The 20,822-nt window shown below is 39.2% G+C and overlaps 1 protein-coding gene and 1 long non-coding RNA gene across 6 annotated transcripts in view; one reads left to right on the forward strand and one right to left on the reverse strand.

Annotated features, from left to right (window-relative positions):
• Positions 1 to 20,822, reverse strand: part of MKLN1 (muskelin 1) — a 331,746-nt gene that overhangs the window by 266,092 nt on the left and 44,832 nt on the right. The gene's annotated exons all lie outside the window — the stretch shown is intronic.
• Positions 7,160 to 20,822, forward strand: part of LOC123788948 (uncharacterized) — a 35,430-nt gene continuing 21,767 nt past the window's right edge. For 2 of the 4 annotated variants that reach the window (XR_006778621.2, XR_015723866.1), the window contains exon 1: positions 12,320 to 16,688. This is a non-coding gene — a long non-coding RNA (uncharacterized LOC123788948). The other 2 variants (XR_015723865.1, XR_015723864.1) reach the window with 2 other exon arrangements.

Here is a 20,822-nt window from a genome sequence, read left to right on the forward strand (position 1 = left end):
ATTTAATTTTCTAACTTATTTACACTTTTTTTTCCCAGAAAAATGATCAGGTGATCTAATGTTCTAGTGTTTATAAGATAAACAGAGCTATTATTGCACAGAAAATCTGTACTTTTGATTAAGCAATTACCTTCAATTGTGATTATGTGGGTTACCAAGGAAATATTGGCTTTCTTCTTCCACCTATTCGACCTGCATCTTCTCAATGTAAATTGGTGAGTAAGTCAGGAAATGGCATCTAATTTTGTATTAACATTAGTCAAATGTAAGTAGGAGGAGAGAGCTACCATTAAAATTTTAAATAGAAATAACAGGGATAATCTGCCATTTGGGTAATCAGTATCAATGTTCCCTGAATTTAACATGGAGATAATGGAGACCACTATGTCTTTGATTTTTGCAACATAAAAGGAGCAAAATTTCCTTCAAGTTTGAAAATTCCCAGTTAGGTCTTTTTCCCCAAAAGTGACTTTAATGAGGTATGTTTAGGGGTGGGGGAGGAGGAATGTAACTCTATACTTTGCATAAAGAAACAAATAAAAATTATTTCACCTCTGCAAGAGAAGGAATCTTATGGGGGTAAGTTTACTAATGGATGAATAAGTTTAAAAGTGACACATTTTTTAAAACGATCAAATGCTAGAAAATTAAAAGAATAAATTTTGGCTCAGGGGGATATTTAGTATGCTCAGAAAAAGAAGCATCACCGGTGAAAATAGATCTTAATCTGACATATAATAACCGACACAGCACTGGCCCTGGCCAATCAAAATAGATGTCCAATTAAGCAGAATGGACAGTTGGCCATAAACAACTGGAATGGCCAAACTAATATGTACCAGCTAAATATCAACCCTGTGTATTTGATATGTCCATGAGACTCAGTATAACATTGATTTGTAAACTGGAAAATAATATGGACATGTTATCTTATTGTAATGTATCTCCCATGCAGCTGAATCAAGAGTCAGATTATGGATATATAGACAAAAATATCTGCTAATTTCTACTGAGCTCACCTTCTTACAATTGTTTATGGACTGAGGATTCTTCCTTCCCTTCACTTCTTTTCACTTCCTTTCATCACTTTTCGTTATTATAAAAGGTTGGTTTGGGGTCTCTTTGGACCATCATCGATAAGACCACCCTTCGTTGCCTGAGTGCAAATCTCTTTAAAACTCTACACTATCTCTTATTTCCATGTCTGGAATGATATTCCCATGAAATCTGTGAAGGTTATTTTTAGGTGGCGGATGGGTAATAGATGTGTACATAGAGCACAAACAGCATTACTCCACAATGCAAAAAAAAAAAAAAGTTTTCCTAATCTGCTACCCTTTAAAAAATCAACTATTCTTAAATTTCTGTTACTGACCCAGGATCGCCCAGTCTCAAGCAAATATAACCCTTTTGGATCTGCGAGAAATGTGGGGACGGTATTTTTTATTTTCTTCCTTACATTCTTTTGTGCTGTTTGAATTTTTTTCAATAGTTTTTTTTTTTACAATTCATTAAAATATTAATAATCATTTTTAAGTCTCTCTATTCTATTTATTTGGCCAAAATTGTAGTTCACAGTCTTCTATCCTGTTAGCTAATTAATTTTCTGAATTTGCTTCTCCAAACTCAATACAACTTTCATTTTTTTAGGACCAAATTGTTAATTAATTGATTTTCAAAGTTTTTATTTTAATTCCAGCTGGTTAACGTATAGTGTTAAATTAGTTTCAGGTGCACAATGTAGTGATTCAGCACATCCACACACCACCTGGTGCGCATCAGGACAAGTGCCCTCCATCCCCAGCACCTATTTCACCCACCCCCTCACTCACCTCCCTTCTGGTAACCCTCAGTTTGTTCTCTATAGTTAAGAGTTTGTTTCTTGATTTCTGTCTCTCCCTCTCTCTCTCTCTCTGTCTCTCTTCTCTTTTCCCTTTGCCCATTTGTTTTGTTTCTTAAATTCCACACATGAATGAAATTATACGGTATTTGTCTTTCTCTGACTTATTTCACTTAGCATAATACCCTCTAACTCCAACCACGTTGTTACAAATGGTGAAATTTCATTCCTTTTATGGCTGAATAATATTCAGCCATATATATATATATAAATACACACACACACATACACACCTCATCTTCTTGGACATTGGGCTGCTTCCATATCTCGGCTATTGTAAATAATGCTGCTATAAACAGGGGGTGGAGAGGGCATGTATCCCTTTGAATTAGTGTTTTTGTATTCTTTGGGTAAATACCACTTTCATTTTAAACTCACCTTGAAAGAATCTCCCATAGAGCCAACGTGAAAAGGCAGGATATCAACCTGTTTCCGCAGGGCACACTATCTTTGAGAGATTTTCTTTTGTTATTTTTGTTCTTTCTGTTGTCACATCTAGTTGTTTCATAATACTGCTAAACTCTTCAATTTCCTTTGAAAGGAATACTGCCATATGTATAATTTAGGTAACTTGGGAACACATTGCTCAGTGGAGATGGTATTTGTGAATGTTGGAAAGATCCCTGGATAAAATAATCTCAGAAATTTTCCTTTGTTGTACAGGTGTCAGAGTGACAAAGAGGGATGGATTCGGGAGAGACTTAGGAAATACCGTGGAATTGAGGCTTACAAGTTCTTGATACAATTTTCCTTTTTAGGGTCTGATTCTCATGGTGTGATGGACACTATGGACTAATAAAAATTCCAAAATGTCTTTAAGTCAAATGGTTCAGCCTCTTCACATATCTCGTGGATTCTAAAGGATTATATTTACTTGAGACTGGGAGGGGGGGTCCTGGATCAGTAACAGAAATTCAAAAATAGTTGATTTTTTAAAGGGTAACAGATTAGGAATAACTTTTTTTTCCCACTGTGGTGTAATGCTGTTTGTGCTCTATCTACCCATCTATCAGTATATAAGAGAAAAAAAGTAGGACATTTTTTGTCATTGGAAAATTTCTTTTTTTTTTTTTTTTTTTTAAGATTTTATTCATTTACTTGACAGAGACAGCCAGCGAGAGAGGGAACACAAGCAGGGGGAGTGGGAGAGGAAGAAGCAGGCTCCCAGCAGAGGAGCCTGATGTGGGGCTCGATCCCAGAACGCCGGGATCACGCCCTGAGCTGAAGGCAGATGCTTAACGACTGCACCACCCAGGCGCCCCTAGAAAATTTCAAGGTCAAACTGGATGACTATCAGGTATGCTTTAGAAAAGACAGTAAAAGAAAACTTGACTAATGTGACCTCTCAAGTTCCTTTCACCTTTAAATTCTGTGCTCTGAAGTTTACCTTCTAATTTGATGGTGGTAATGCTCCATATCAGAAGAATAGGTGTGTTTTCTGGCCACCTTGCTCACTTTGCCTTGAACCCACAGCTTCTGTGAGGAAATGGAATGGGTGGGAGAGTATTGCTAGGAGAGCTGGAGCTGTCCAGCAGTGGAAGGAATTGCCCACACTCTAGGTCCCAACCAATGAGACTTACAGCAGGTTGGAGCAGTGCTTTGGGTAGGCCATTCTTGACCACGAAAGGGGCATGTGTGCATGCCTGTATGCAGAAGTACCGTATATGCTTACTCATCCCCATCCCAAGGAGATCTTTCCTGTTTTCTATATTGTTTTTCATTTTAAATGGGGTCAATGGTCTTTTGAATTGTGTAGGAAAAAAAGAAAGTACAAGGGATAGGTAGAAAAAGAGTTGAAGACGATAGAAGGCAAAAATAGGACTATTACATTGTACCAGCAGATGTTCAGTTTAATTTCAAGCTATTTAGCCAAACACACACACACACACACACACACACACACACACACAAGGTAAACATGCTCTATCAGTAGATGGGTTCAGATCTATAGCAGCTTCATTATTTGTATTTTGTAATCAGTAATGCAGTTATTGTAGTACACCATTTGGAAAAAAAAAAGAATGTGTCAAGCATTAGCTTACAAAGGCTTCCCAGAATATATAGCTAAGAAAATTAAAAATAAAGTTAATCTGTCCTTAAAACATTGCTCAGTCTTTCCCTTATCAGGTGGCAGATGGATTCACTTTGATGTTTGCCCACTTGATTGAGGTGCTGAGGAATGATGCAAAAATCTTTAAGCATGTTCATAATTTTTTTTAATAAATGGTGGATACCAAGCCCTTACTTCCTTATATTTTCATCTGAAAGGAAGGATCAGTGTTTCCACAGATCTCCTAGATTTGAGAAGAAAGAACTTTGGGGAAACATCTCATCCAGCTCCCATACACTGGGTGATTACATAGTAACCCAATTTTATAGGCGAAACAACTGAATGTGTTGAATTGCTCTGTTAAGTCTTTTTTTTTTTTTTTAACAAATTTTAACTTTATACAATAATACATATTCATTGTAGAAAGTTTGAGAATATAAAAATACACACATAAAGAAAATAAAAATCATCCTGGAGTAACTATTATTTACATTGTGGTGTATCACCTCCTAAGTACATACGTATCGTCACATATGGATTTCATGCTCGATGCTCTTTGAGGGGAAAAGAGAAGGCAAAATGGAAGAGCTGTTAGTCCATCTGATCCAAACCTGGAATCAATGTCTACGTATTTTTAACCATCTTCTTTAACGCGTCTCTATCCTTGGGCTTAATCTGACCATAGATTATAAACTAGGTGCCAAGTTCCCTATTTAGAAAATAGCACTAGGGTTGTAGTCAATTCCTCACCTTTCTTTTCCCGAATAGAGACCCAAGAAATCGTAAAGGAAATATGATACTGCAAACATGGCTTTATTTTTGTGAGGTAACACTGGAGGTCCCCGTGTTGACAGCTGCAAAGGCAGTCACGTGCTTAACAGAGCAAAGAGCCCTACAAAGGAAGAAGTTAACTTTAGCTTTGAAAATCCTTTTATCCTCCATGATTTTGATGGCTTTAAATTTGTCACCTGAATGCGATATTAACATAATCGTCTGCATTGCAGCTAATGAATGCACCTGCTTCTAAGACTTTATTTTAGCAGTTTTAATGAGCTCTTCAAAAGAGTTTGCCTGGACTTACTGCACTGCTAGAGAAATAGCAGCTGTAAGCAACTAACAACACATTCAGTATTTGAATCAAGCTCTGTGAAGTTGTTAAACTCGAGAAGGAGTGTCTATCCATCTGTCTGTGATAAGGGGAATGAAGCTGAGATGTAGCTGTGATATTTGGAGAAAGCACTAGAGTAAGTGACTGGGCTGGCTAGAGGAGGATTTTCCCTGCTTGGCCATAATATATGGATCTCAGGAAGTTCCTTTAAGCGCTCTATATCCCATTCTCTCATCTTTATAATAATGGTACCTATCTTATAAGCTTTTCATAAAGATGAAATGCCTCACCTGTTGAAAGTGCTCAATTATGCTTAATTTTAGGTTTATTACTAAATAGATGTGATTGTAAGTCAATCAAATTCTATTTGATTTGCTATAGGTTGTAAGACGGTTCTCAGATGGATAACTGCTCATTGAGACCTATAGTAAGAAAAACCCAAAACTGATCTCTTGTGTTTAAAGTATGAGGAAGTTTATTTCAATGCCAAATTATGCCTTAACCCCCCAGTGAAGATTTTTGAAAGAAAAGATGTCAACCAATCTCTAGAAGTCCAAATTCCTTAATAATCCAAATGTAAGCCATTTACAATTTCTAAATATTATGTAGATGCTAGGATACTAGAATGGTTAATTACTTTTAATATATATTTTAATACTTGTATTATCAAATTCATTCAATGCTTATTATACTCTGATTTCAGCATCACATTTTCATGCTGGGAATCTCCCTCCTCCTTTTTTCCCATATGTTCCTCTGTATACTTTAATTCAAAACGTAGTAATAACCCATTCAATGTTCAATTGAATGGAAAACAAAAAATAGGACAAATGTTGCTTTAAAGATACACATAACAGATACGTTACAGATCAATTGGAGGTAGCACTAGGAATAAAGATGCCACCGATTTTTATCTCTCTTCCACTCTCTCTCTATCAGTAAAATAGGTAGCAGAGAGGTGAGCTAGTTGTTAAGAAAATGGAAATTTTTCCTATTTCTATTTTATTTCAGTAAACGTGAACCAATTATTCTGGCTGAGATGGAAGTAATTTATTTCCCAGATTCCTTTTCCCCTTTACACCACTCTGGTCAACAGTCTTCCTTCAATAATTGGAGCTAGTCCACTGGTGTTTCACCCCACATGCCACAACGCTAGGGAATCACTGAGGCAACGGGACCAGCATAGGAATCCTCACCACCTTGTTTGTTATAGGGGTTTCTCTGGAAAGGCGTTGCATTCTAGAAACCACCAACTCCAGCCTGTGAGTAGGCAGCCTTCTGGTAACTGTTTGCATCCCGACATTTCAAAAGATCCATTTTATTCAGACTTGCATGAAGCATCTTTCCAGAAGGCATTCAGTTCTACTCTTAGACCTTAGCTTTGTAACCTAAGAAAACGACCCCAAGGGAGCTCACCTCTGGCTGCCCTTTGGCTGTGTTTTGCTGTGGAAGGCAAGCTGACCTCGGAGTGATGAGGTTTGTTTATGGTCTGGTTACTCACAGTGTGGTCCTCAGAAGGGCAGCATCAGCATCACCTGGGAGCCTGTTAGAAACACAGAGTCTCAGGCCCCACCCCAGAGCTACCAAATCAGAATCTGCATCTTAACAAGATTCCCAGGTTTATATGCATGTTTACGTTTAAGAAGCCGTGGTCTAAGGAATTTGCCTGAGATTCTTTTTGCAGCTATAGAACTCACCATCTCCTGTTCCAAAGTTGTATCCATCCACTTTCCACTTCCAGTCTCTACACAGATTTCTCTGTAGTGCTCCAGAGCAAACTGTCTCTATTTTGGATGAGTTCCCAACCCGTGGGGCTTGTACTGATCTGAATTTCTATGGTTCGGGTGGTCAAATGTGTATATAGCCCAGCCTACAACTAGCCAACCATACCCATTCTCCTGCAAGTCATCTTGCCCTCCTTATTCCCACAGCTGGAGTGTTACCATGTTCATAAATTATTGTTAAAGAAGGAAATTACCAAAAGAAAAAAAAATAGTCTCCATAAACCTGCATAGTTTAGAGCTAAAGAATATGTTAAAATTTTCCATCGTGGAAATTTCCCAGCTACTGGGCTCTTTAGATTTTTTTTTTTTTTTCAGAGCTGCAAGCAAAGAATGGAAATTTCCAATTGCAGCATCAAGGGCTGCTGTTCTGCTGACTGTCTTGCTCAGCCAGGGTCATCTGCTTCTCTAAGACATCAAGGAATGCCAAGGTAGGTCTGAGAGAACGCACACACTTCCTCAGCAGGAAGGAAGGAATGTCTTTGTGCTGCCTCCAAGCTGTGATAAGGAGAGGGGCGGGAGAGGTGACATGCCCGGCTCCATCCACCTGAGTGTGAATTTCGTTGATCGTTACCACCTATCAGCAGCTTATCGCATCTGACATCTTTCCAATGACAGCTGGCTGGCAGGTCTTTTGTTTTTTTAAGAAATCCCTAAGGTGGGTGGGAGATGCAAAGAGAGGAAAAAACCCAACATTTATCGAGGTCTGCCCTCCTAAGTACTCTGCCAGCTAGTTTATATATGTTATATCATTTAACCTTAATGGGATCCGCCCAAGGTTAACTTCTGATTTCCTGAATCCAAATTTTGGAAGCTTCATTTGTTCTTCTTGAGACAGCTCTACTTCCCCCAAACCCTCCCCAAAACGAGTCATCTGAAAACATCCTGAAGGGCTCCTCTCCACCTCTTTGATAATAACACTCCAGTTCCTTTTCCCTCTATCTAAATTGACATGCATTTCCATTCACAGCTGATCTCGATGTCTGAGTTAACAGCCATCCAATAGTTCCTTAAATCCCGGTTCTGTTCCTCCCCGTGTCCTGCTGCCGCTACCACAGAAGTCTGATGGTGGCAATTCCACGCAAGACCACGTGTAAAGCCATCGGCTTCTTGAGAACAAGGCCAAACATCCTGACTGGCTCTAGGCCAGGAAGAATGTTCTCAAACCTAGGTTGTGTGGCTTGTCTGGGTGGCTTGTTTGGCAATTTTGATTTTGTCTTTAGTCATTTGCTTGTTTTGATTTTTAGGGGATTCTGAATGACAGTAAGGAGCAAGAGCTACCTAGGTTTGCTCTCTTCTTACTGACAACCCATGGTACCAGGAAAATAACAGTTAAGGAGGATTTCTGACATCCACTGTTGCTACTTATGCTTATGATTTATTGAGGCAAGTTTGGTAGTAATGAAGATAGTCCAGCAATTAAAAAAAAAAAAGTGTCACATGGTTAGTGAGTTTAAAAAAAAAAGAATACTTATTCCCTACCTGTATTTTTGATCACACTGGTATCCATAGATAGCAATGTCGTCTTTGAATACAGTGACCAATTTTAATGCCAACCTAAAGCAGAAGTGGACTGCAGGGGCGCCTGGGTGGCACAGCGGTTAAGCGTCTGCCTTCGGCTCAGGGCGTGATCCCGGCGTTATGGGATCGAGCCCCACATCGGGCTCCTCTGCTGGAAGCCTGCTTCTTCCTCTCCCACTCCCCCTGCTTGTGTTCCCTCTCTCGCTGGCTGTCTCTATCTCTGTCGAATAAATAAATAAAATCTTTAAAAAAAAAAAAAAAAAAAGAAGTGGACTGCAATGGGAACGGTCAGCTGGAATATTGTAGGTCTGTTTCAGGTTTAGTCTCAAAAGCTAATGTTTAGTTTAGTTATTGGCTACTTCTCTAATAATGATTTTGCTTACTCCGTTAATCCATTAAAATGGAGTCTGATTCCCTGGTGAAATTTGTCAAGTGGCATGTTAATATGGGTCTGGGTCTCATATGATATGTACCATACTTCTGACAGGCTTCTTTCCACTTCTCCTCTGCATCTGTCATTAACTAGAAGATATCGGTCCCCTTTGTCAAAGACACTGATGATTCATACCTGTGGGTGGGGCTGAATAAATGTATGATGACTATTCTTTTCCACTTTAGACCACAGAAGTGACTTTAAAAAATTATTATGTTGGAATATATGCTGGTCTAGATGCTGTTTGATTGATTTCAATCATGGCCCCAATCCTCTCCCTCCTCTCCCTGGCAATGTGATTTTTCAGCAATTCGCACTAAGTGTTAGAGTCTATTCCCCGGCTCCTTCAATTTAGGCTGGACTTTGACTTGCTTTGGCCACTAGAATGCAACAAGCCTAAAGCCTCAAGGGTGTGCTTCCATTTTCTTTCTTGGAACCCACCAAGGTTATTTGCCTAAGCCCAAGCTAACCTGCTGGGGGATGAGAGATCATGTGGAGTAGAGATGAACCGTCCTAGCTGAGGCCATACCAGACCAGCCAGCCCAGAGCTCACATATCAGCTGACCACAAAGGCATAAGCAAGCCCACCAAGATCAGCTGGGCCCAGGCTGGATCAGCAAAAACACTCAACCCACTCACAGTCTCATGAGAAATAGTACATGGTCGCTGTTTTAAACCACTACATGTTCAAGTGGTTTGTTACGAAGCCATAGGTAACTGATAAAGGTGTCCAATTCCCTTCTTTTATTTTTTTACCCCCTCACTGCCAGGAACTCAGAGTCAAATCTGAAGGCCAATCACAGAATCTATGTTTATTCATGTGTACATATTTATTGAACTCTTTATGGCTAACATATTTGTAATGCTCTCTCTTCTTGGAAGAGAATTTTAAAAATTTAATAACCTATTGTTTGCTGTGCTGGTTCTAAACCAACTCCATCTTCTGTCTTAAATATTAGCTGATTTCTCCTTAACATCCGATTAGAAGAGATGATCCTAGGGCAAGATTGGCAAATGTTTTCTGCAAAGAGCCAGCTAGTAAATGTTTTACACCGTGCAGGCCGTATAGTCTCTGTCACAATGCCGCTGTTAAATGGTGCTAAAGTGGCTGTAGACTACATGTAAACAAATGGGCATGGCTGCATTCCAAAAAAAACTTAATTACAAAAGCAAGCGGTGGATAGGATTTGGCCCTCAGGCCATAGTTTGCTAACCCTTGATCTAGAGAATCTTTGTTACTGTGCAAAACCAACTTCATCTATACCACGATCCCATCAACTTTGTTGTTAATTCAGCTCAATCACTTTGGAAAAACAGATAAACGAAGTCAATTCACTTCCTCAATTAGAAGACAAGAAGGGGCTGACTACCGAGCAGTGCTGTGTGGAGACTAACAGCATTTGTACTAAGGCAAGTACAATACCGAACAACGTACAATTCACCAGCCACTTAGTTGGGGACTGGTTATGTAGTCAATGTGAAAGGCCAGGGTGACACAAGCGATGTCTCATTTGTTTTGTTTCATTTCCCAGCCTCTCATCTCCAATACTCGTTTAACAAACGCACGCTGTATGTCACCACGAGGCTGGGACTCTGGTCGTACTTGCCTACTCGGAGTTCCCTGAATGTATTGTGCTATTTCACGGCTCTCTAGTTCTGCACACAATGTTCCTTCTGCCTAGAACACACTTAGCCCTCTTCTCTGGCTGGCTGACACCCACTCACTGAGCAAAACGAAGCCCAACGGTACTGCCTCTTGGAAGACTTCCCTGAGTGCACCTCCACCGCCTCGCCCTCAACCTCCAGTCCACGCACAAAGTCTCAGCATTTATTCTACCAAGTTAGTAATTAAAATGGCTAATAATGCCTGTATGGTGCCAGGTTCCACCTCTGGGGCAGGCACTGTTAAACATAGTCACGTAACCGAAATTACTGGGATCCTTGCCCATTTCCCCAATCCAATCAAACATTCATACACACTGATTGAGTACCCCTGATGTGCTAGGCACAGAAGAGAAATAAAACCCAAGGCCCTAATGTCGAGCGTAAGCCCACTGAGGGCACGTACTGTATCGTATTTGGTTTTACATCTCAACACGTAGCAGTGTCCAGAGCAAAGGTTTTATGTTATTATTAGAAGACCAAATATATGAAAACAGCAGATGCTTAGACAGTGCATAATATGTGCTGGGCAAGGTTCTAACATGGGGACTCGAAGGCACAGAGAGTTTTTAACTAATGTGCCTATAAGGTCATGCGGCTTCTAGAATCCATTTTCATAACCACTGGGTGACTGAATGACTCGACCTGAATGATTCAGCAAAAAGCCACACCACTCCTGAAAAAAATAATTCAATGGCTGCCTCTTTGAGGGCAGGGGTGGTCCAGCGGTAGCCGTTCTGTGCTTGGGCTTCAGAGTCAAACAGCATGTGTTCACATTTGCTCTCCAGTGCTCAGTGTTGTTGGAAACGTTGACCGTACCTCCAAAGCGTACCCTCACATTTGCGCACAGCACGTTACGGTTGCATTCCCACTCCAAGTTGATTTCTCCCACGCCCTCTCCTCCTCTCAGGTGGGCAGACATCAAAGCCTGAGGAATGATGCCAGCACTGCTCTGCCATGTGACTGCTGTATTGAACAGGAGATCCATCCATGCTGGCCTACTCCAAAGGACACGTAAGCAAATCAGCACTTGGAGGAAAACGACACAGGAGTGACCATAGTGCCGGTAAGCCTGCGTAACCATGTGCATTATTTTAAATGATTGCTACCAGACACTCATTGATGGCTTTGGAAGTCTCCACGGAGCCTCCCAGGGAATATGCCACTCAGTGGGGGAGACACAGACAGTGACTGGCCTGCAGCTGTCTTTGAGGACAGGTTTCCTCTGCTGAAAAAGAAAGAACAGGTATTTCCAGTAGAATTTTGCTTCTGAAACAAAAATGGGTTTGGAAAGTTTTAGGTTTGAGCATTAGAATGTCAGGAAATAAAAGTGCTCACAGATTCTCTGCAGACCTTTGAAGTCCATGGTTCCTCTGAGGGTAGAACAAATGTGCCCATTCTTCTGCCTCTAGGCAGTTTTCTTAAAAATTTTTGACTCTTCCACTTTTCTCCCTTTGCAATTAGGTAAATTGGAAGAGGCAAAGAGCCACTTTGCTTTGTAGCCTCCACTGATGGCCTAGAGGATCTAACGAAGATGTGCCAGGGCCAAGCTTCCACCACAAGCTTCCAGTTCTCATTGGAGGCTCAACGGAGGCTAATAAGAATCGAGCAATTTAAGAATCGGCTCTTGCAAGCAACCATGTGTCACGGGGGAGCTGTGCAAGATTGTACCTGCAAGTACAGGAGAGTGTCTGAAAAGATACTGTCTTCGCCTTTCTCCCCTACAGGCTTTCCTCCCAGTCAAGAATCAATCATGGGACTCCTCCAGGAAAGCACGTATTGCCTGGCTGGAAGACTTGAGAAACATTCAGTTGAGCAGTGTTCCTGGGCACCTGAAAATGCATGTTTCAGTGCTTGGGTAGGATTTACCACACCTTATTTTCCAATTAAAATAACCCAAATGTTATTGTAGTTGTAACCCATTTCATACAGTTTAATGCTTAATAATTCTCTGCTTGCTTTCTTATGTAAAGCTTACATTTTCCCATCTAGATCATAAACTCGCCGAGGGCAGGGATCATGGCTTTACTTCTTTTCAATTCCCCACAGGACCAAACACAGGCTAGAGAAGCATGACACTGGGTGGTCAACAGGGAATGACCACAGGACGGTGTCTGTGAGACCTGGGTGGTTTCTGTGCCCCCTGCCCCATCTAGCGGGTATAAGACCTTCAGGAAGCACTACATTTCTGAGATGCGATTTCTTTATCTTAAGAGTGCCCCACTTACCTCACTGGTTGGTTGGGAGGATCAGGTAAGATAATGTAGGTGAAGGTGTTTTGTATACCAAGATTTCCTACCTTTAAAGTGTGAGAAATCATCTGAAGAGGCATTTACTAAATACTGGTTGATTTGTAATGATAAAATACTGTCTCCCCTTCTTCCCCATATCCAGTTCTTTAGGGGTTTTGTTTCTCAGCATTTAATTTTATCTGAGTGGCAAAGCCGCTCCACATCTTCCCGATACTGTGTAGGCTGCATTTCACCCTATCGTTAAAGTTGGGTTGAAATCTAAGCAAACCAACGAGAAAAGTCACCAAGCATGCCATGGTCACATCTATCACACAGGCCTCCTGGAGACCAACGCATTTGTACCCCACTAGAGTTCTAGAGCCTTTCTTCTGTCGCATCTGCCCACTCAAACTGTACCCTAGGCAAGGATTACGTATATTTCTATATTCTAGCACTTACTTAATACATGAGAATGGCAGATCATTGCCCCAAGCCCAGGCCAGCTGGGAAGAAAATGAAGAAGCGGCAGCTTATATGAGAGAGTTTACAAAGAGATAACGCTATGAAACAGACTTTTAGAATGGTTCATTTATTTATAGTCTTTATTTTCTACTTGTTCTTAGCAAAGAAGGCAGTCTCTCTGTAGTAACAGAATTCTATACAATCCATTAGAAAACTCTCCTATTCCTCAAATGCTTCTGTAAGATATAAAATTTAGTCACAGGATTTTTTTCTTCTCACTTAGCTCATGAGAGCTGGATGAGCCTATTGTTTTCCAAGTTCGATCACAGAGTATCCATTGTAGGAATAATACACGGGGTGGAAGAATTCTGTCGATATACTGAATCCAAACCAATTGTGAACTCCATTAATGAGCATAATTATGATGCCCTTTTTATGGGGCATAAAAAGAGGAATCTGTGTTTCAGAATTAACCGATTCAGAACAGTTTTTCGAAGCCTTATTTCTTCTCTTTTTAAAACTTATTACGGAAAGTTTCAAACATACCCAAAGGTAGAAGAATAGTAAAAATGAACCCATCCTTATGGACCTGTCATCCAGCTTCAACATATGGCCAATCTTGTGAATTCTCATTTTTAATCAATATTAGGAGCCGATAAAATGAAACTCACATGACATGCTGATAAATTTTAACATTCAAATCTCATAACATGTTTATGTATCTGTAGTTTCCTAAAATAATTGTATTTTCGTCAACCACTCTTCTTTCTCATTCTCGTATCTCTCTCCCTTCTCCTGAGGCTGAAGTAGGACCAGCTCCTTACATAGTCCATGCTAGAGGAAAAATACTGAACGAGTTGAGGAGGTAAGACATTTTAAATTTATTAATCTATTAATTATTCTCTACCTGTGACATAGTCTCTTGTTCCTTTTGACTAAAATATTGCAGGAAAATAATGATAATGGGGGTGCCTGGCAGGCTCGGTCGGTTGGGCGTCTGCCTTCAGCTCAGGTCATGATTCCAGGGTCCTGGGATCGAGCCCCACATCAGGCTCCCTGCTCAGTGGGGAGACTGCTTCTCCCTCTGCCTCTGCCTGCTGCTCCCCCTGCATGTGCTCTGTCTGTCAAATAAATAAATAAATAAATAAATAAACTCTTAAAAAAAAATAGTGATAATGGTAAAAGAGTCACTTCCAACAATAGAACCGAGTCTTTGTCCCTTTGCCCCAATGATATAATAGCGAGTGACAGAATGAGGGGTCACTCCATTCTTGATCCTAAAGAGAGAGAGAGTCCCAAGACAAATACTACCCAAATGTTTCAAAGCTGAGCGTTTCTTATATGTAATATGTTATTTATTAGATATATGTAAAGATTTTTGCAGAGTACAGATAGTTTGCTGTATGGAATTATTGTGCTAAGATTCATCAGAATGTATACCAATTTATAGCCAAATCATACCCTACGGAATCTAAAATAATAATAACTTTTTAAAAGAAATAAGTTAGGGGTGCCTGAGTGGCTCAGTCAGTTAAGCATCTGCCTTTGGCTCAGATCATGATCCCAGGGTTCTGGGATTGAGCCCCGCATCAGGCTCCCTGCTCGGAGGACAGCCTGCTTCTCCCTCTCCCTTTGCCTACCATTCTGCCTACTTGTGTTCTCTCTCTCTCTGTCAAATAAATAAATAAAATCTTTAAAAAAAATTAAAATGAAGAAGTAAATTAGAATGATGGAGTTGGGTAGAAGTTACATGGCTTTAACAAAACTTTGGTTTCTTCTTTTACATTGTTCCCCATGATAAAACAGCAAAATTCCTACCTAGATGGTAACACTTCTACCATTCGCTTAATTTTAAGATCCTCACTTGCTCTTGGGAACAAGTATACTGCTGTGGCATGAAGCAGAAGGTATAATTTGAAGCCAGACTAGAGAAAAAAAAGCTCCTTTTAGAAGTAATGTATTCATGAAAAGGTAAAAGTATCACCAAAAAGGCTTAATACTTTCACCAAGTAATCTAAAGCTAAATTTCATATGCAAGTTCCTTACAGAACTATAGCAAACTTTGTAGAACTCAAGCCTTCCATGGTAACAGGTTTTAAGACTTCTTTTAAAACCAGTGCAGTGGGAATAGCAGGTCTTACCACAAGCAGTCTTACTCACTGTTGTTTGCTTTATCACTCATGAGAACTTGTTTTGCATTCAGTGAAGAGTTAGAGAAATGTAAGGATGAATACTTATCATAATTCAGTCCCATGTGGACTTTCCAAATCCAGGATAATAGCTTTTCTTTTTCCTTCAATAATTAGACTCTGAAAGGAATCTGGAAAGTGCTACATACAGGAGTGGTGTTCAGTCGAAACAGGGCTCATTTCCAACTCTGCTTGAGTTCATTGCTGCCTACGTGTGATGTTGAAGGGAGTGAGGAAAATAAACTTCCTTAATTATTACATGGTGCCAATGACCTTACTCTACTTTTGAAGAAATAAATTGCATTTCTTCCTTAGTATATTCACAGTGAATCTCTGAGATACAGGGATAGGGTTATTCAGTCAGAAAAAAAAAACCAACAACATTTAATTGTTTAAGAGAACTAAGCACTTCGTGTGAAAACTTTCAACTTAACAGAGGGGAGGGAAATAACTCTTTAAAATAAGATCAAGCCAGTAAGTCTAAGGAAAGGGGAAAAAGGAAAAAAAAAAAAAAAACAAGCCCACAAACCAATGAAGCATTATAAATAATAAAAAGAAAAAGAAAAAAAAATATATCTATTACCATAAAAATTGAATGAGTAGAATTTCCCTTTCAAAAGACAAACTTTCAGATTAGGTTGAAAAAGAAAATTAAGCTAGGTATAAGAAATTCACTTCATGGTGCACTGGGTGTTATACGCAAGTAATGAATCATGGAACTTTACATCAAAAACTAGGGATGTACTGTATGGTGACTAATGTAATATAATAAAAAATTATTATATAAAAAAAGAAATTCACTTCAAATTAAGTGACAAAGAAAGTTTGAGAATAAATGATTGGGTAGATATATGTCAGGCAAATCCAAAACCAGGAGTGACAATCTTAGTATCAAATTTAAAACCAAAAATATTAAATAGGAATAAGAGGATGGAATGAATAAGGGCACAGTGGCAGAGATTGCTAGATGCCTATGCTGTCCATGCCCATCCGTCTTTCACTCTTGCTAACAAAACCTCAATTTAATTTGGCACAGCAATGTGTACAGATAAAAACAAATTAATTTTCCCATCCTCTTTTACAATTTGGGGTAGACAGTAAGTTGTAAGCAGAAGCTAGTGGGTGGGCCTACAGATGCCTAATTAAGCTGGAAGCTACTCCTTTCTGCCTTCTTTTTCCTTCTCCATGACTGGAATATACATGTGATGGCTGGAGCTGCAGAAGCCATTTTGCAACCAAGACTTGGAGAATGCACGCCATACTAAAACATAGCAGAGCAGGAAGACAAGTGGAGCTTGCATTCCAGATGACCATGGAGCCACTATACCAGCCCTCAACTTTTTACCACGAGGTATTTTTTATGTTTGAGAAGAATACATTTCTGTTTATTTGAGTCACTATTATTTTGGTATCATTTTATATGTAGTCAGCTCAATGTCCTGTGGTACAGATATAAACTTGAAGAAAATATAATCATTGTCAGCTATTATGCACTAAAAAATATAGCACAATAATTAAAAAAATCAAAACCACTAGAGAGTTTTAAAAAAGAAAAGAAGAAAAAAAACCTACCAGAAAGACAGGCAGAATTTGACAAAAATGACAACTGTAGCAGGTTTTAATTCAGCTCTTTCAGAATTTGATAGAATATGAAAAACAAGCAAGAATACAGAAGACTATAATATAACTTATAAGCTTATTACACATGCGTGAATATGAGTTTATGTGTGTAATGAGTATAGAAGTATAAAAACAATAAATTTATGCTATGAAAAGAGAACATGCAATCTTTTTATAGGTGTATAGAATATTTACAGAACCAATCATGTTCTTGGCCATAAAGGACAAGAGCTATTGTAGTACAGGGTACAGAAGAAAGGTGCTGCAACTAGACAGTCTGTTCCACAGCTTGCTGGCAGAGTTGACCTTGGGCAAATGACTTAACCTTCCTGGGTTTTGTTTCTTTATCTATAGAGTTGGGATCATAATAGCTAGAAATTTTATCTTTTGTAATTACTACTCTCTCTCCCAGCCCAGCATTTTCCAGCGTGATGTCCATTTACCTACACAAAGCTGCTGGGGCCACATGTCACTGACTCTAGGTGAAGGTGCCAGGCCATCAGATGGTCATCACTACTTCCCAGTGGGAGGGTCAGCGGTGGGAATAGAAGGTTAACATTTCTCAGATTGGCCTCAACTGACCAGTGAGCACAACGCTGTCCAGCACAGAATTTAAGATCACAAAAAGAATGTTAAATGGATGAATTGTTACTTGCAGGAAAAGAAACAGGAACCATGTTTCCAATTATTCTTCATTTCAGACAACAGCTAGCTGTTTCGGCTGGCTGGCACAGTAGCTGAATGGGGAACACTATTGAGTAAACTCTGCTGAAAAAAAGGATGAATGTGGGCCAGTGAATTTTTTGACACAGTCCCAGCTTTATTTTTGCTTATTGCTGGCAAGCTAAGATGAAGGACATTAAAAAACAATTGAGAAAAACTTTGTAAATAAGGCTTAAAGGACAAGAAGTCTCCATAGCCCCCCAAAATATAAACTTTTTTTGTACAACAAGGATCATTTGTGACATAAGGCAGAATGTCTAAATTTAGCTGTTGGTTAGAAAAAAGAGAAAAACATTGAATATAAATCTTTTTTAAAAAACCCACAAATTAAACATTTCTTAGTATCACAAAAGCAGAATACTGAAGCACTTAACAAATTTTAACATAAAGAAAAGATAGTGTTTTCATGAGCAAGCACTTTAATAAAAAGAAAATATACGACTCTGAGGATACTGTTAATTGTATATTTTAATAATTATTTCATATAGGGTGCCTGCGTGGCTCAGTTGGTTAAGCATCCGACTCTTGGTTTCGGTTCAGGTCATGATCTCTGGGTTGTGAGATCGAGCCCCACGTCAGCTCTGAGCTGGCATGGAGCCTGCTTAAGATTCTCTCTCCCTCCGTTTCAAAGTCCCTCTCTCCCCCCTCAAAGAAACAGATTATTTCATATAAGTAAATTATAAATATATAAACATATAAAATTATGTTATAAATTATAAATATTCAATATGTTTGTATATTTTTAATAAAATTAAACATAATAAAATATTTATCTATAAAAACGTTAAAGTTTTATCCCTGAACTTAGGGGAAAAGCAGAAATGAACTAAAGAGTAAGATTCCCCCACTCATTTTAGGTCACAAACACTTGATAAACTATCTGATGTCAATAGGGAATGAATGGGGCATGTGTTCCTTTGCTTTGGGGGATCTGCAATATTATCAGCAGAGTGATATTTATGTATCCATCTCAAACATATTGATGTATAAATAGATAAATTCAAGGTGGTTATTATTTTTTTCGCCAAAGTCTATCCTAACTCTCTAGCTGTTCCTAATTTTGCTCAGCATTATCTTCGTGTATCAGTTCTTCACCAGTCCTATTCATTCCTCTCTTTAAAAAGTTTTGTGTGACTACAAAATTGGCTCCCATCCTTCTGCTTAGAATGACCTTCTTGCTCACTTCTGCACACATAAATTAATATACTTTCTCAGCATCTGTATAAGCTGTTGTCATTCACAGAGGCCCCATCTTTCTGTGTATTAAAGAACATCAAACTCAGGAAGAAGTTTTTTCTCCAGCTGTGGGGTTTCAGACTTACTCAGATACAATTTAAACAAATGCACTGAGTCCCAAGTGAAGATACATACAGAGCGCCCATTTATCAGGGAGGAAGACAGAGAGAGTGAAACAGAGAGGGGAGAGGCAGAGACCAGACTTCCCCTGTCCAAACTGTACCAGAAGTGGAGATTCTGCACTTCTGTAATCCTGCTGATTAGCACAATGCTATCAGGACTACATGAATGGTTTTTTATTCAACTTGGCAGATAGTAGTACTTATTTACCAGATTGAATTGATGAAATCAGTGTTAAGAACTATATTAAAATGATTAGAGGAATTTTTTTTCTGATCTAGATATTTTTTGAAGGATTTTTTTTTTTATCATTCCCCAAACTGTCTTCCTAAAATTTGAGTCCACCTAATCACCTAAGGCACAGCAGGATCATCTTGCATTCCTGCCTTCTCCCAACACACGGAGGTCAGATGCCTCATGCTGCCCTCATCCTCGTGATGGGAAGACATGCCACAACATAATTTCAGAGGATAAAGAAGGATTAAGAAGAACAGAGAAGGGGCTCTGAGGAAAATGCAACATATGAAACCAGCGATCCTTCTTTCCACGTAATTTGTGAAGCTTTTTTGAATCCGTCTTGTCCCCTGTTGTCTTCCCTTCACAAAGCAGGGAACTCAGTTATGCCTATTAAGTACTCCATCTGCCTCAGAAAAAGGACAGATCGAGTGGGGCAGGGTTGTGGGGGGAAAGATGGGGATTAAAAGTCTTTAAAGTTTGAACAAGAAGAAAAGTGAAAAGTGAAAGTGAAATTTAATTGTCAGTTTCTTCTTCAAACTTGACTTCTGGTTACAAGACAATTTGCAGGAGGCAGCAACCACGCTTTTTTACAAACCTAACTGGCATCATCATTCTGGGACTCTGCTGTGTCTCTCTTCCACTTGCTGGTCAATATCTCACTCAGAATCCAATCATTTACAATGAGTCACAATGCATGACTCAAGATTCAACTAGCTACAGTATTTTTCCTCATATTAGATTTAATGTTCCTTCAAGATTGGCTTGTAGGAGTGTTACTTCCCCACTCCTAGGTAGCTATAGATTTTTGTTACATTGTGTCGGTTATATGAATGCGCGTGTGTGTGTGTGTGTGAATAAAATATAATGTGTACATATATAGTGTTTGAATAGTTGTATAATCATAAACAGGAGGTTAAAGAAAATATTGATTTCACCAATTCACCTAAGGAAAAGACAAATGAACTAAAACAAATACCATATTACAGAATACATCTGATTTCATTTTTAAAATCAAGTAATTTTTACTCAAATTTTACACATTTGATTCAGTCATTTCTCATATGCTAGGGATCGAAATCTCCCTCATACATCTGAATTATTCATCATAGATGTCAAATATTACACAAAGATTTATGGTGAAATTAATACTGTGGATCAGGTATATGTGGAGGCTCCCCAATTGCATTTGACAGCATTTCCATCCTTCTGTGGTTCCTGAAAAGTCTAACAACAGGTTTGCGTAAGTCAGAGCCTTTCTTACTACAGTGAGTACAGGAGATATTTCCATGGCCTTTCATGGTGTGCAAGATAGGTAAACTTGAATTCATATCATCTAACTTTGCTGGGTCTTCAAGTAGGAGCACTAATAAATGAATCCTTGTGCAGCTAGATTGATCAACTCTGAACCAAATACTTCTAAGACTCTTTATGGCTTCTGGCCAAGGGTGATAGGCTCAAGCTCCTAGGCCTTGCATTCATAGCCTTTCTCCACTGGCCCCAATTTGCACATCTACTATATTCCTTTTTGTGCTGGTCCCACTCATGTCCT

Source organism: Ursus americanus, chromosome 3, assembly GCF_024610735.1.
Source record: "Ursus americanus isolate L20-20 chromosome 3, mUrsAme1.1.p, whole genome shotgun sequence".
NCBI classification, from domain to species: Eukaryota; Metazoa; Chordata; class Mammalia; order Carnivora; family Ursidae; genus Ursus; species Ursus americanus.